The sequence below is a fragment of the Meleagris gallopavo genome, chromosome 4 (assembly GCF_000146605.3).
Source record: "Meleagris gallopavo isolate NT-WF06-2002-E0010 breed Aviagen turkey brand Nicholas breeding stock chromosome 4, Turkey_5.1, whole genome shotgun sequence".
NCBI lineage: Eukaryota > Metazoa > Chordata > Aves > Galliformes > Phasianidae > Meleagris > Meleagris gallopavo.
Genome location: NC_015014.2, coordinates 48,641,889 through 48,658,052, shown reverse-complemented (window position 1 = coordinate 48,658,052; position 16,164 = coordinate 48,641,889). Strand labels below are relative to the sequence as shown.

General features: G+C 42.4%; 1 protein-coding gene across 2 annotated transcripts in view; it reads left to right on the top strand.

The window, feature by feature from the left end:
- Nucleotides 1-9,205: 9,205 nt before the first annotated feature.
- The window catches only part of RHOH (ras homolog family member H), a 16,741-nt gene continuing 9,782 nt past the window's right edge, over nt 9,206-16,164 (top strand). The window contains exons 1-2 of one of the 2 annotated variants that reach the window (XM_010710267.3): nt 9,206-9,507; nt 10,426-10,528. The gene's annotated coding sequence lies outside the window, so the exon portion shown is untranslated. The remainder of the gene's footprint in view (nt 9,508-10,425; nt 10,529-16,164) is intronic. The other variant, XM_010710266.3, reaches the window with a different exon arrangement.

Genomic DNA, 16,164 nt, shown 5'->3' with positions numbered 1-16,164 from the left:
ATTTTTAATTAAAAAAAAAAAAACGCAAAACAGTGAAAACCCAACTGATAATGCTATTTGAATGCTACTTCAACTAAATGAAGTATGCTGAGTACCACATGACTCTATGTGAACGTGCACGTGAAAAGACCGAGTATTTTGGTAGCTACCAGGTGTCAAAGCTTTCAGGACCAGTACATTGGAAGAAATCAATGTCTATTTTTAAATTGAAATTAATTTTTTTATTTGTATAAAGTTGTAATTTTGCTGTTAACTATAACTTTCATTTTTTTTACTGAAACACAATTTTGTAATTGCATTTAGAAATTTCTAATGTGAAAAGGAATTTACAAAATCTAGTTTAATAAAGGATTTTTACCACAAGTATAGCCTTCTGTCTTTCCTTGGAAGAACACATTTTGGCTTTTATCAGATTTTGTCAAATAATAGACTTGGAGTTCTGCATGGAAGCCACTTGTCCCAACTTCAGGATGCCATCTGTAGAGAGAGAAAGCAACCATCTGCAGGCACAGAAAGGAACAGATTTGTGGCCTGATTTTAAGTGATGTGAGTGGGAGCTGAATGCTCACATTACTGAAAATAAGGGTTGTGGTTTTAGGATTTTTTTATTTTTATTTTTTTGCCTAAAGTAGCTGAAGAGATGGGACTATTTTGTGAGAGACGAAGGCGGTGGCCTAAGTCAAAGGAGAGGGGCAGATCTGAGCGCTATACAGATGGGTTATTAGTGAAGGATGGTGTTCTGGATAGACCTCATTTGATGAGAACACTTTGGTCACAGGTAATTATTGGACAAATCCTGAAGAAAACAATTGCTGTATAATAATGAATTCAGAGCTGATAAGCCTGGCTTTTCCCAAGGCCATTTTGTGCAGATATTGCTGTATCATGCTTCTGGAAGAGTGGAAAGACACCTGAGAGCAAAGTGCTGGCTTGAGTCCTGCATATTTTATTACCTGAGGTGGGGAAAACTGACTTTGACTGAGTAAACTCCTGCAGAGTCAGTCCTATGACTTTGTTGTCTTATAGCATGGATACAGTGCTGGAACAAGCCAGCTTTGTGCATTTGAATGGAAAGCTCTAATAAACTGAAGAGAACAGCAAAAAGCAGGATTTGGAAACGTGAAAATTTGGTAGATGCTAGCTTAGCTCTAACAGCTGATTCTGAGCCGTAGTCACTGCACCACAGCCTCAGTGAATGTCTGATTGGGTTTTAGTCATTACTTACAGACTCCTTTTCCTGGCAGCAAGATCCATGTTGGAGAATCCCTCAAGCTGCAGCTTTTTAAAGTGAGAGTTGATCCTGGGCTTGCCTTCTCTGGAGGAAGGAGAGAGTTTTTTGCAGCGCCCAATGTGGATACACAGCTTGACTCCTTGCTACAAGAGCTCCTGCTTTGGTTGTGCTTTTATTTCATTGGTGTGCTGGGACAACCCTGGGCTCCTCTGCTTAAAGCTGGGTGTTTTCTCCTTTTTTGCTCTCTTGGGATTCTGAAAAGCCTTCTCCCTTTTTAAATGTGAGAGATGCCATATTTTACCTTGTTCTAACTTATGGAAATGATTGAACACTATAGCTAACCATTGAAGTCGAGTAAGAAATGCAGTTTTTGAGGCAAACAGAAAATGTCACCCAAATTATTAAATTGTGACGAAATGTGGTGTCTGCTGGTGGAAAATGTAGGGGATCTCGACAATAGGTGGTGCCCTTGCCAATGACATTTAGTGGTGGTGGCATCGTTACTGTGCCCCTACCAGGGCTGTTGTTTCTCTCTGTGGAGTGTGCAAGAGGATGTTACTACACATCATGTGCTATTCTTTTTTTTTTTTTTTTTTCCTCCCCTCAGAAGGAGGTTACAGTATTCAGTGTTGGTGACTTTTTTCATTCTTTCCATATGGGTGGGGGTAGGGTTTGTTTTGAAAATGTTACTGCTACTCTGTGCTAAAGTCAGGCAAGACAAAAGTGCACTTTGCACTTAGACTTGAAAGAGATAACATGGGCTTTCTCCTTCTGCTGCCACAAGTTGCCCTGTGAAGGTTGACTGCTTGGACAAACAGCTATCAGTATGCTCAGACTGACATAAAATAACTTTTGCTGTTTGGTGAAGCCCTGTGTTTGGTGGCAGAGGCATCTTGAAAACTGTCATGGAGAAGAGCCCTCTTGATTTTGTTTGATTTTCTGGAGCCTGGCTGGGCTGACTGTGGCTTCTAACCAGTTACTGCCAGATAGAAGTTCACCTTTTCCTATAGCTTGGTTGACTTCCACATGGCATGGAGCTGGGACATACTGTTTTTTGAGGATTACCTTTCCTACAAACAGGGCCTACAAATTTGTCCAGAATGCCACTTTGGAAACTTGGCCTTTTAGGAGCTTGGCATTTGTCCTCTCTCTGGTCTCATGATTAATTGCACTCACAAAGGGCCTTCCTTACCAGTGCAGGTGAGCTGGGAGGAATGCAAATGCTGGAAGAGATCTGCAAGAACAGACAGGGAAAGACATCATATGGCAGATGAGTAACATGGTGTCCAGCAGAGATGCTGCAGGATCAAGTGGTGTGGTACCCTGCATAGAATGGGTTCTGTGCTGGGGCAGCCGCCTTCCTCCAGCTCCCACGATGCAGTGCTGATGTACCCAAACCATCCTCTCAAAGCAGACCACTGCTGGGATGCATCATTCAGGGATCTTGCTGAATTAAATTCATGTTGTGGATGGATCTTGACATCCTGTAACTAGTTTAATTCTGTGGTCAGGTGGTCAGGTTCTGCTTTTTCTTTTTCCCCTACTTTATTTATATATCTTGCATTTTTTAAGAGTGCTACATATCTTTCTCTTGACTGAGACAAAAAATCTGCTGCAGAGTTTGAAGGGGAGAAAAACTGCAGTTTTTCTTAGCGTGCTGACAGTCAAATGAGGCTTTTGGCATCCATTCAGAGGTGAAAAGTTAGGTGCTCTGCCTCTTTTAGTTTGGTAAAGGCACCATGTATCCCCAGCGCCACCAGAGGTCCCCATGGCCTGAGACCCTTGTGCTGTTCTGTTGTGTGAACTTTTAACCCCAGCTGCGAAAACAGAAAGGACTGAGCAGACTGCTGAGCCCAGGATAAAAGCAACCATCTTGCTTTCCTCCCTGGACTGCTTTGTGTCCTCTATAATGGTGTTGGACCTAAAACCAGGCTTGTGTGCTCCTTGTGAGCAGGGATGCTTTTCAAATGCTCAAGAGACACTTGACCTGATTCGTGTTAAAAATAATAGTAAATTATTAAGTGCTGATGCATTTCCTCTTTCTCATCAGAGTGTGATGGCTGGTACGTCCATTGGGCTGTAGGACAGTGGTAGGACAGTGTAACAGTTGTTTCTGTTGCTTACAAAGGTTTTAGAAATAAGACTCTTCTACCTACACCCCATGAAACAACTGTATGACCTGGTAGGAAATCCTGGAGTGAGCAATGGAAATCCTCAGCATGAGCCGCAAATTTAATCAGTTAAGTTTGGTTTGTAAACAGGAGGAAAGATAATTTGTCAGGTGGGAGATCTGCCTTATGGTGCAGGCTTCAGCTAATTCATGAAGTGTTGCCTGACTCCCATGTGTAAAAGTTGTCTTCCTCACTTGTATACCATCCTTTTCATTTCAGGTTATCCTCTTTTACAGTGTCTGCAATGCCACATAGGCAGGCCTCAGGAGACCAAGAATTCCAGCTTTTCATCATTTATTGAGATAACCATGGAAAGTCTATACTGCAGAGACTAAAGAAGGACCTTGCTGGAGTAACACACTAGAAGGCCACTTTTCCTCCAGAATCAAAGAACAGCTGAGGTTAGAATGAACCTCTGGAAGCATGTAGTCCAACCCCACTAACAGCAGGTTGCCCAGGACCATATCTAGGCAGCTTTTGTTCCAAGCTGAACAGTTCCAGTTCTCTGAGCCTCTCGTCATACAATGGTCCCATACTTTCATCATCTTTGTGGCCCTTTGCTGGGATCTGTTCAGTATGTCCATATCTCTCTTGTTCTATGGAGCCCAGAGCTGTACCCAGCAATGCGGATATGGCCTCATCAGTGTGCAGCAGAGGGAAAGGATCCCCTCCCTCAGCCTGCTGGCTGTGCTCTGCCTAATGCATACCAGAAGACCATTTGCCTTCTATATGGGAAGAGACATTGTAGTCTAATACGGAATGCTCTCTCCACCAGTGGATACCAGCCTCCTCCAAAATGAAGGCACAAAAATGAGATGGCCCCCGCAAGGAGAGGGCAGGAAGGAAATGAGGGTTTTCAGCCTAGGCCAGGTATTAGGAACTTGATGTCATAATACGTAATGCGTGCAAAATGTACTTATCTGGCTCAGTGCTAGCTCTATCTCACAGTTGCCCTGTGCTACATTCTGCTGGGTGCCCCTGCAGTGCAGAGGCTGGGGAGCTCCCAGGCATGACAGACCTCTTCTTCTTTCCAAGAAGAATGAAAGGAGGAACCAGTGTTTCCTCAGAACTTCTGACCTCTGACGGTAGTTTCTTTCCCTGCTTTTCTTGTCAAGGAAGCACCTGAGCTGTGTAGCCCTTAGGCCAGTTTCAGGGTGGAGAGGGCGGGAATCTAACCTGGCCCCAAGGCCTCTAATCCCTCAGGCTGAGTGTGATTTCACAAGGAAGTTTCCCCTGTGGTTTCATCGGAGCCACTGGGATCATTCTTATGCTAAATCCAGGCATGGAGGAAGGAAGTTGAGATGTCTCCGGGGAGAGGGAGTATTACACAAGTTGGATAGTTTACGGAAACAGATGGGGGCTCGCACACCACATTGTATGTGGAAGAGTTTGCCAACTGGCTTAAGCATGGGTTGTCCTCCAGGCCTGCAGCCCATGGCCACTGCTTTGCATTTCTGTGGGCTGCAAGTACCTCGTATGAGCCCCCAAAAGCAACAAAAGGAAAATGCAGTTATGAGTTGTGTGTCACATATAGGAGATGCCTTGTTCTCTTAGTCGGGCTGATGGCTGTCTGGGGAATTAGGATGCGTACCTGATTTTGGTGAAGAATATTGAGTTTTGGGGAAGTGATGTGATTGCTTTTATGCTAGGCTGTCTCAGGGTGAGAGCTGGTAGCGTTAAGTAATCCGTAGCTTGGTACTTAAGCAGGCTTCAGTTTTAAGAAAGGGGAAGCACGTTTTCAAGTTACTCTAAAGGAAAGCACTTTTCGTACATCGTCCTGATCACCACTTCCCTGCTGTTGTCACGGGAAGAATAGTTCTAGGAAGTTATTGCACTGTTTCTGCTTGTCAGATAACAAGAAAGGAAAAGGTGTAAATGTTAGTGGTACGTGCTGCTGACAGCTGGGTCTCAAGATAAATATTCCAGAGAAATAACAAATCTATTCAAAGGAAAAAAGATATAAAGGTGACAAAGTGTAAGCCTGTTAGGATTGCCAGAAACAGAGGTCTCAAGAAGCAGTGTAATGTCTGTTTGCTGCAGCTACACAAGTGTATGGGTTCACCTTGAAAGGAGGCTGGATGATAATGTAGGTGCCTACACCTAGGTTTTCAAGCCAAACCCAAGGCTGATTTCCATTTGCACAAGCCAGAGTACTCTGTGTTGGGCCTGTTTGGTCTGTGACCTTTTCTAAGCTTCTCAGTGCCTTGTCCCCATCTCAGTGCTACTGCACCCAGGCACTGGTTGGCTCAAGCCCGATCCCTGGAACTGGAGTAGCTTGAGGGCTGCTCCACAGCAACCTGAAACACAGGGCAGGCCTTGCACTGAAGAATGCTCTGTTTCCATACCTCTACAGGGACAGATGTTCTTTTGCAGGACAGCTGGAAGTGCTCCTCGACCCAGCCTAGCAGTGGCCCACCACTAGAGCAGTCGTGGCCATAGCCCAGGCTCTCTTCCTAGCAGCACAATGACCTGCCTTCTGCACCAGACCTGCATCATATCTATTAACATCTCAAGGAAGAGGCAGAACTTTGGAAGGAGTTGAGAGATGAACTGAAAGTTAGCCTCGTGCTTGAGTTTGGGTTCCGTTTCATCATCATATGCTTCAAACTGTGTCACTGTAGCACAAATCTGAGGGGTATTTAATAATGTGTTAGCTTCTGTAGAAGCTAAAGCTTAAACTCATCAAGGTAAAGTGATGAATGATGTGATATGTCTTACCTAAATCCATGTAGGAGCATCTTGTGAAACTGCATTTTCATTTCCTCTTTCAGAAGGAGTTCCCTGACAGTGAGTAATTCTGCAGATACTTCTTTGCTAGATCTATTTTAGAAACCTTTGCAAATGCTCCTCTGTGCTGCAAGGAGGTCCCCCTTTGTTTGGTGTGCCTGCCCCTGGGAAGGAATTGTGCTCACGCCCATGTTAAAATGGCTGAGGGCAACGTTCCTGACCTCCCCTGTACTGCCCAGGAATCAAGGGAAAGCAAATAATAGCAGCATGCTGGTTTTCAAACATGTTACTGGCATCTTGACCATGCACTTTTTTCATGCTCCCCTTTGAAAATGATTACTTAAAAAACAAGAACAATAATAATAAAACCCCTTTTATCGAGTAAACACACTCCTTGTATGTTGTTTACAGTGTTTGTGAAATGCATAGATATAAGAAAAAAAATTATCTTGTTTGATCTAATGGCCACCTAGGACATGAGAAAGGCTTGTAGGGGTAAATACAGCAGATATCAAGAGTGTCGTGGTTTACTTCCTGAGCTAATCTAAGAACAAAAACGAGATGAGGCAGAGGTGACAGGGCAGCTTGCTTAGCTCCATTCCCAAAATCTGCATCCCGCCACCTTTTCCAAGTGAGAAATAGATCAATGGATTAAGGGACAAATGTGACCTTTCACTAAAAACCAGCCTAACAAGTCTAACATGATAAGACCCTGGGTGGTATTATTGTACATAATTGAAACCCTCAGTTACTTGAGTTTTAAGTCTACATTTTTTGCTGTCAACTTAGTTTTCAATAAAGGCATATATATTTGCAACCCTCCACTCCACCTCCATAAATATTTTCCACAACGAGGAGTTTGTTTCTGAAAGTCCCACTTAATGACTCATACTGAGTTTAAAAAAAAGGAGAAGCAAGGTATTTTTGGATGTAATAAAATATTCTCTTACAGCCAGATGTTCCCCTTCATTGCACAGCATGAGGAGGTGAATAGGGGCAGAAAAGCTGAAGCAAGAAAGGCAAGAGCAACAACAAAGAAAGCAAGTTTCAAGGAAAAGATATCATTTAGGCTGCAATATTGAACCTGCCTTTGGAACTGCCTGAGTGTTGAGCAGTGTGTGTGGAGCTGGAGGTGACGTGCAGCATTCCAGGTCACTAGAAAGTCAAGTCATAGAACAAGGCTATGTGAAACATGTGCATCGCTATGAAAACTCTCCAATTTTTATTCAAAAACTCCACGAAGAACAGAAGCACTAAAAAATCCCTCTATGACATTCACATATATTTAGGAAATTATTGGGTCAAGATGCTCCAGGAAGCACAGTGGAAGAACATGGTGGAAATTGAGAAGTTAGATCACATTCATCATACATCCTTGTTTTTTTTTTTCACAGAGCTCACTCAATTCAAATGCAGTTTATGAAATATTTTACAGATGGATGAGCTCTTTATCTAATATGCAAGCTGCTTACCCAGATGGCCTCACATCTGGATTAGTCTGCAGTACAAAGCAGAAAAAAAAGTTGATTTTTTTGAGCAGCTGCTATCTGCAGCAGACCTAAAATGAGTGATGATCACTTAGGTCACTACTATCAATATTATTTGCAAATGGTAGCTATTTCTCTACTTCTGAGCCACGGCATTCTAGTGGAAACATCTCAAAATGTTTGGGTGTCTGACTTTCTTTATCATGATTGCAATGGAAACTTTTTGCCTGATTGCATGTGCTGGTATTGGGTAACCCAAATTTAGTGAAAAATGGAACAGGTGTTCAATGTGAGAAATAAGTGACGCAAGTTTTCTCACAAGGTGTTAGAGCTCCTTATCCGAAATCTCAAAGGAAAGGAATATTAGTATTTTTCGGAAGAGACTATTCAAAATCTGCCTTCTGTGAGCTGCCTTTACTTGTCTTCATCCCTACTGATAATTAACTGAATTCATTTCTTTACATGGGGAAAAGCAACGAACAGATTCCCCAGCCTAAATGTGCAGCACTGCTCTGCAAGCCTCATGTCAGCACTTTTACAGTGTTTCTATACAGGTAATGTTAGTTTAGCAGCTATTTATATTTTTGGCACAAACAATGTTTCATCTGTGCATAAATGATCAATTTTTTTTTTCCTTTCTGCTTTATTTCATAGTTTGTTCTGAATTTTTATTATTTTATTTTTTTAATCATTCTTGGAAGCAGTATAACTTTATATTGGAATGCATTACATCAGGATAAAGCTGTTGTGGAGAAATTCATTAGCTCTCTTTGTCAGAGCATTCCCATCCTGTAGTGAACACAAAATGCATGGCTTTAGTCCTGGATCTGGCACTTATTCCTGCAATGTGGCAAGAAATGGTCAGGAGTGAGCTGTCCCCAAAACGGGCCAAGAATATTTTCTGGGAGGGTCTCAGGTTCTGTCTCAGAGGCTGGTCTTGAGGCTGCCAGGAGATCCACTGCCATGTTTGGCTGAGGAGGCCAGCCCTCGCTCCAGGCAGGATCAGGGCCCCTCACATTTGGCTCAGGGGCAGCCATGTAGTGTCCTGTGCCACCTCTTGCTCACTGCAGCCAGATGCTATCTCTGTGGGAAAGACAGCAAGGACAGGGGGATCCGTGCACACTCGGGTTGAGGCAGAAAAGAGGATGCAGGGAGCTTGGAAGTGGGAAATGCTCATGGCTTCTGCACTATGGGCTGTGGGCCAGGCACTGGAAATCCTGAAACTCTCCTTGGAGTGCTGTAGCAGGAATGCTGGATGCCACGAGAGCCCGGCCTGCTCGAACTGCCTGTGCTGGGCAGGTTTCTCCATGCCCGCAATCCCTCACTGCTGCTGCTGGTCAGTGTACTTGTTTTGACATACAGTATGGGACAATCCTCACTGAATTCAGGCGAAGCCCTACAGCCAACCTGAAAGTGCCTGCCCTCAGCTTGCAGAGGGTCAGCTAGATGTACACTGCTTGCTAGGCTGTACTGTGCCTGGAGCAGCCTGCAAAGAGCAAGCATGCTGCAGGCCACAGCCGTGCTGCTCCAGCCCCCATCAGCAGGACGCTCACACATCAGCCCGCAACCAAACCCACACAGGCAGTGAGGAGCTCACCAGGAAGCTGACGTACCCTCACCCCTGCGCTGCTCCTCGTCACAGCACCTCTGGGACCGTTCTCTGTCAGCCCAGCCCCGGCTAATGTGGCCTGTATGTGCAGTGGTCCCTGCTTACCGCTTGCTTTTTTCCCCCTTCTATCTTTGTAATATAATTTTTTGAATCTAAAAAAAGAAGTCCATCTGAAAACCCAAGAACACAGGTCTCTGCTCTTCGTTTTCTCTCTGCCCTGGCTCCCAGTAGCCGACTTCCGTAACGTCTATTTTAACAGCCGTGCTCTGCTTCCTGCCTCTGGTAAGTTCTTTCTCTTTCTTCTAAATGTCATAATTTGAATTTGGATTCTGGATCAAATTCAATATCTTTGCATGTACTTTTATTAATAAATTTGTGAAATGGATTTATGTGATTGGTTCTACTTTATACCATCTGTTTCATCTCCAGCACCGTGATACTCTGTTAAGTGCCGGTCTCATCCCACCCCATCTATCTTTGGGATTTCTGTTTGTTGCTGAGTTTGTTCCTACTTCAGCACAAAAAGGCCATGTATAAACGAGGAAAACTGGCACGATGGACCATGCCATACCACTGTTTGAAATGCTAACTAATGTATGAAAAAAACAGAGAAAACGTGAAAATAGTGGGCCTGATTCAGACCCCATTGCTGCTGTAAGGAGCATGAAGCCAGGAGCAATGAGTGTTTTTATCTCCAGGTATGTCTTCCTTCCTCAGTTGTGGAGCACACCGTGGTGATGAGGAAAACATTCTGCCTTGTCTTAAAAGTTTCAGAGCAAATTTAGATGAAAGTATCATTGTGAGAACCTGAGAAAGGTGAAATTTAGATTCTTAGGACTGAAGTGAGATTGGAAGTACATTAATTTGCTGAGATCTCCATCACTGGCTCTGGTTCCCCAGCAGCTGGCCCACTGAGCGCAGCAGTGGAAGAAGGGCTGCGCTGCTGTCCACATGGCTGCAGTCATAGCTGCCTGTCTTCATCTCACCCCACAGCTGCTTCTTGGCTGCTTCTGAGCTGGCTGTGCCCTGTGGGATTACTTTTGAGAGCAGTGTGCACTTGTGTGCAGATCTGTGTACACACATTTCTACGTCCTGCTCACAGGTGAATGAAGAGGGAGCATACAGAGCCAGCACCAGCTTTCTGGCACAGTGCCCCATGCAGTATCTGAACCTGGCTTAAGACTTGCCCACTTCTTTCAGCTGAGCTTCCACCTGTGAATGGGACAGGAGCGGAGCTGTGGCATCTGTAGGAGGACAGCTTGAGCACAGGATTTACCTCGAAGAAAACAGTTGTGGGGGAAAGGTAGGATAAGTGGGATTATCTGGTTGTTATCAGGCAAATCTACCAACATTTGTTCGGTGTCAGTATGTGCCTTTCTGCTCTGCTGTCAGAACATGGTGGGATTTTGCATTGTGCCATGCATCTTCGTATTTGGTACCTCTAAAACACGCCATTTGGATCAATGGGTGTTTGCAAATATTTGAATAGAAAAGACAATACGAATATACTCGCTTGACTTTAGATATAAAATCAGTTTTCAAATGCAGGTCTGAAGAGGTATCACACAGGTAAAGGTGGGCACAGACTTGATGAGCATACCATGTCTGGGCCTTTGGCAGCTTCTGCTGGGTAAAAAAGCTCCGCATTTGCTTGCTTCCTGCTGCACTGAGACTGGGCCTTGGTGGGGCGTGATGCCCAGGTATATAAGTACTAGATTAGGTGTCAGAAACCAGGAAAAACAGTCATATTTACAGAAAATACGCGTTTTTATAAGTAAGCTCTGCTTGCTGTCTAAGGTCCAGAGCAAAGAATTAAAACAGAAAAAATGGGCTTGACTCTGAGATATAGCAAGACCTAAATTTGTAGTCCATCAGCAGGACAAAGTGGCTGTAAATTATTGACACTTAATCCCATGTTAAGGGAATGTTGCTATTCCAAAGCAGTGTAAGATGGGCCTGTAGAAAAGGATCAGTGCCCCCACAGCCAGCTTTGTCAGAGAATAGTCCCTATAATATGCAGCATGATAAAACCATGAAACTGGGGCCTCACTTATAGAAAATTACTAAAGTTACTTTTCCCACCTGGTAACCTGTTTTCACAAGCAAATGTTCGCACACAGAGATTTAACAGATTGTTACTCAGTTTGAGGATGAAATAGAAGCCATCTGCCTGCTGCATGGACCCAACAGCAGCGGCTGGCACTAAACCTGCATCATCCGATCACAGCTGCCAGTGGTATCAGGAGGCAATCTCTTAGCACAGCTAGGAGCAAACCATACAGATCCTCAGCAGTGGAAGTGGGCTCTTTGCAGTATACTCAGAGCTCTCAGGAAATGAGCAGTTTGTGGTGACAGACTTGTAGGCTGAGCCACTGGCCCATCCTGTACAGCATCAGCGGAAGAACTTGTGGCCTTTCCTCCATGTTATTTCTCATAACCCATTAGGAGGACATTGAGGCAGAGAGATGAGTGTTTGCTGTTTCTCTTCCTGTTATTTCTGTGCCATTCTGATACATAGCAGCAGCTGGGTTAAGAACTGTAAATGAAAAGGATTTTCACTGAAGAACATCTCTCTAAATTGAATGCTTCCATTTTCTTTGTAAAATGTTGGCACTGTGAGTCTACTGTGAGTTTTAATTAAGAAACAGGCAGGTATTATTGACTGCATTGTTCAAGTGATTAATTCAATTTGGCAGTGCTTATACACTGAAAAAATTACAGTATTTTTTTTATAATACTTTTGAGCTTTGTTTGGAAAGAAATAAAATGAATAACCATGAAACTCGTCTGTTTCAAAGTCTTGAGTTTCAGGCATAACTCTGCATAGTGTAACATCATTTCCAAATTAGGTTCTCACCCTGGCCAGCGGTGTGTGATTTTAGTAATTCAGCTGTTTTTAACCGTTTCCATGACACAGAAAATGCTAACAGCTGCTCAGTCTTGGGATAACAGAAGTGGTGGTAGTCTAGAATGGAAGTTGGCTGCTGCTGTCTTAAGCCCACTATTAAAGCAATACACAAATCCTGCGCAAGATTACATAAATATAAGAAATACTGCAAAGCAGTGTAACAACACAATCTGTGGTCTTCTCTGCAACACTTCTCCACAAAACCAAACATGGTTTCATAATCTGTTTAGCAGAATTTTACTGTGCTTCATTTCTGATGTCAGTAAAGAAATGAGGAAAACATTCCTCACCTTTCCAAAGCTTTGATATCAGTAGAAGGAGAAGCACTGGGAGGCAGAAAAACCTCTGCAACGCAGCAGTGGATGTGAGCAGTGGAATTCACTAGTAGGCAGCCTTGGTGTATTGGGTCTAAGATGAACGGGCGCTAGAGGAGTGTGGAGCGACGGTTGCTGCAGATCTGGAGGCAGTGCTGGAGGCTGGCTGAAGGACAGCTGGGAGTGTAGCTGTGCGCTGATATTTCTCCCATTGCAGGAGAACCAAGATGCCTTTTGTGCAAGGAATTGTATTTGCTCCTCTCTCTCAGATGCTACAAAGTGCAAATTTCTTACCGATGAGAGTGGTGTTGACCTGGCACACTGGCATCTATTGGATGAAATTACCAGCTGTAGGAATTTGCTGGAAACCACAGGTTCATCTGCTATGGCTCGGGGGTTTCCCCAAAGGGGCTGCAGTAACATATCTCGTAGGAAAGACCCAACATGTGCCGGAAAGGGTACGAACACCTTGCCCAGCAGAAGTCAGCACGAAGGGCTGTGGTTGAGCACAGTGTACCATGCCATTTGTCGCACACGAGCACGGAATAGCAGTCTCAAGAGCTGATACAGCCAGCCCATTTGGGGATGTCTGACCAGCTGGTGATACCTCTTCTCCTCATGAGTGCCAAGCATTTGCTTTTGCAGGTTATCCTAGTTTAAGTCAAACGACAGATAACTCTGTTTCTCTTGTGTGAGAACAAGACCCCTACATGGTTTAGCTGGTTTGATTATCTGCTGTGCACACTGTCACTGAAATACAAAATCTTTCCATCCAGCTTTCCGTATTTGCTGAAAGACATGCCAGAGGAGCCAGGGGACACACAGTTTATTTGCAACATGCTTTTTAAAACTGAGTAACTGTGCTTAAAAACTGGTAAATTCTCTAGAATTCAGTTATTGAATTAGCGATACGTTTGAGCATCTGTTAGGCTCCTTGGCGTGCTTATGATTTTCTCACAAAAATATATTATAAAACATATGTCTTAAAAATCCCTCATGTAATTTCTTTTGTTCTCATTAGTCTAAATGCTAGTTTTAATTTCACGTCTCTTTCAAATGGAGTATTAATTCTGGATGAAAAGTTGATGTGTAAAATGTCTGAGTTTAAATCAATTCTCCCAGGATTCAAAAATAAAGCACAGAAAAGGTTTGCATAATGTTCAAATGTAGCTCTCCTAATATCTCTCTCATTTTTTTTCACATGATGATTCTCATGCAAAGTATGTAAAAATCAAGGAAAAATGTAGCATGTCATTTTCTATGCTTCCCACTGAAAAAGAGAAACTCTTCCTTAACGTTTACCATAGCAGGGGGATTTGCACGATCTTTAAACCAAATAGACATCAGCTTTCAGTATCTGAAGCAGCTTCTCAAAGCACTGAACTGAAGATTAAGTGAGAAGGATTTATATATTATTTCTGGTGGTAGAGTAGAGCCTTTTCTCCTCTTAACCTATTCCAAATGACTCGCTGCTGTCTGCAGTGTTAAGTTTTATTATTCTTATATAAAAGTGACATGAGATTAAGTGTTGGATTTGTGGAAAAGTGAAAGGAGCTTACTCATTTATTGAGTTTAATTTAGTTTACTGCAATTAAGGAATTCTGGGGAGGCTATGTAGCAACCCCCCCCAAAAAAACAAAACAAAACAAAACAAAACAAAAACAAAAAAAAACACCCACAAAAACAACAATTTCTACCTATAACATAAACTCTGATTTTATTATTGTGCCTGGTGCAGGGCAGGAATACTGAGTTGTGGGCTAGACTATGGATGCCAACGCCTTTTTTAATGTATAAAACAAGACCTTAAATCAACAAAAGTGGGAAAGGTTGTGATAATTGTATGTTTTGTACTGCACTTTCTACTTGCACTGTGACTGACATTGTTTCTGAGTCAGTCCTTTTTACATTTGCACGTACATTTTAATCGACATACACATACACAAAATTTCAAAATGAATTTTGATGCTTGGCTGTTTCCTTCTGGGTGAAATCTATGTGAAGATTTTAAATAGATTTTAAACCCTTTTTCTTGCTGGGTATTCTAAGGAGAAAACCTAAAATTGTCAGCCAGTTTCTCAGTGTTATAAAATTAATAGCCAATCAAATTGTTGTTGCTTACTTACCCTGGCTTTGCTCGTTAACTCACAGTTTACATTCATCAGAAGAGAACAAACAGAACTGTGAGATGCAGTGAGTGATCTGAGACATTCTTCCTGAAGCAAAAAATAAAACCAACCACTACACATCTTAGAAAGAAGTCATTATTTGGAATTGTTACATCAAATGACAAGTTATAATTTGCTGCATAAAACACGTATAGATTTAACATTTTTTATTCTTATCACAAAATATGCAAAAATAGTCTTCTGTCAAACATGATAATCCTGTTCTAATGTTTTCCTTCTCCACCTTTACCTCTCACTGAAATCAGACTTTGGTGAATGCTTTATTTAATGAACATGGAGAACCTCCCAGGTTTAGGGAAGAAGATGGGGGATGAGAGCCTACTTATTGTGATAGACGGTTCATAAACACAGAGCAAAGTTACATCCAAATAGATATCTAAGAGTAACCTTGGTAATCTTGTGAGGGATCCACGGAGATTAGAAACAGCAGAATGAATATTTTCCAATTTTTTTCAACATTGAGGAGGGCGTCATGTCAGCTATGTTGTTCTGTATTAGTGCTAGCTATACTGTTAATGTTGATCACTTGGTAGCGTTTTTAAAGAACATGGTCAAGAAGGTTGGGTGCTGTGCAAGCAAGGACAGGAGTATGATGCTGCCCAGGTCAGAGCCGAACCACACTGCAGGCAGCCCTCTGCGGCTATAGGCTCGACATGGGCCTGAGAGAGAGCCCTCTTCTCTGGGAACACAGGTGTGTTTGTGGGGTGCCGGGTCATTAGTTCTAGCATTTCACCATGCTGCACATCTGGGGATTTAATGTAAATTCATGTATCTGCTTAACAACAACTTATCGTCGTTATATTGATGTAACTAAAACTGCAGTGGCTGTGTGTACGGTAAAAAAGTAATTGTTTAAGATGTATGAATGTGTGTTTCTTTCCTTATGTAGTCAGTCATATGCCTATGCTATTGCAATTCCAGATCTAGCTGAGTGGTCATTGCTGCTTGTGTGGATACAAACACATATGCACACCTATACATAGAAATAAAGTAATGTGAAGACCATGACCATTACATTTCAATTAAAAAAAAATGTAACGTATCCATTGTTTGATGCAAAATCTGCATGTAGATTTTAAAATGAGGATGAAATATTTTAATATGTTTCATTTAGCAATCACCAGCAAAGAATTCTGCAAATGAATGAGTTTCAGTGTATGTATACATACATATCTATATATACATACATATATTTGTGGATGTCAAATTTTTGTACATATATGCATAGACTAATTATTGCAATATTTATGCTTTTAAAAATATATGATTTATTTTGATTTATTTTCCATATATGTGCACATACATTCCATGCATTCAGGTAGCAGATAGTGCTTTATTCTACAAGAAATTACGCTTATATGAAAGTAATGGATATTAATCGTGTGTGAAAGAAAAATGGATTCTTTGTGTACATTATGCATGTGCCTGCAGGGGGTCAAACGGAACAGGGAAACGGGTAGGCTTGCTGGAAAGAGAGCACATCTTTGTTGGAGGTTGGAAATAAAAGAGTGTTTCTCATTTAGACTCA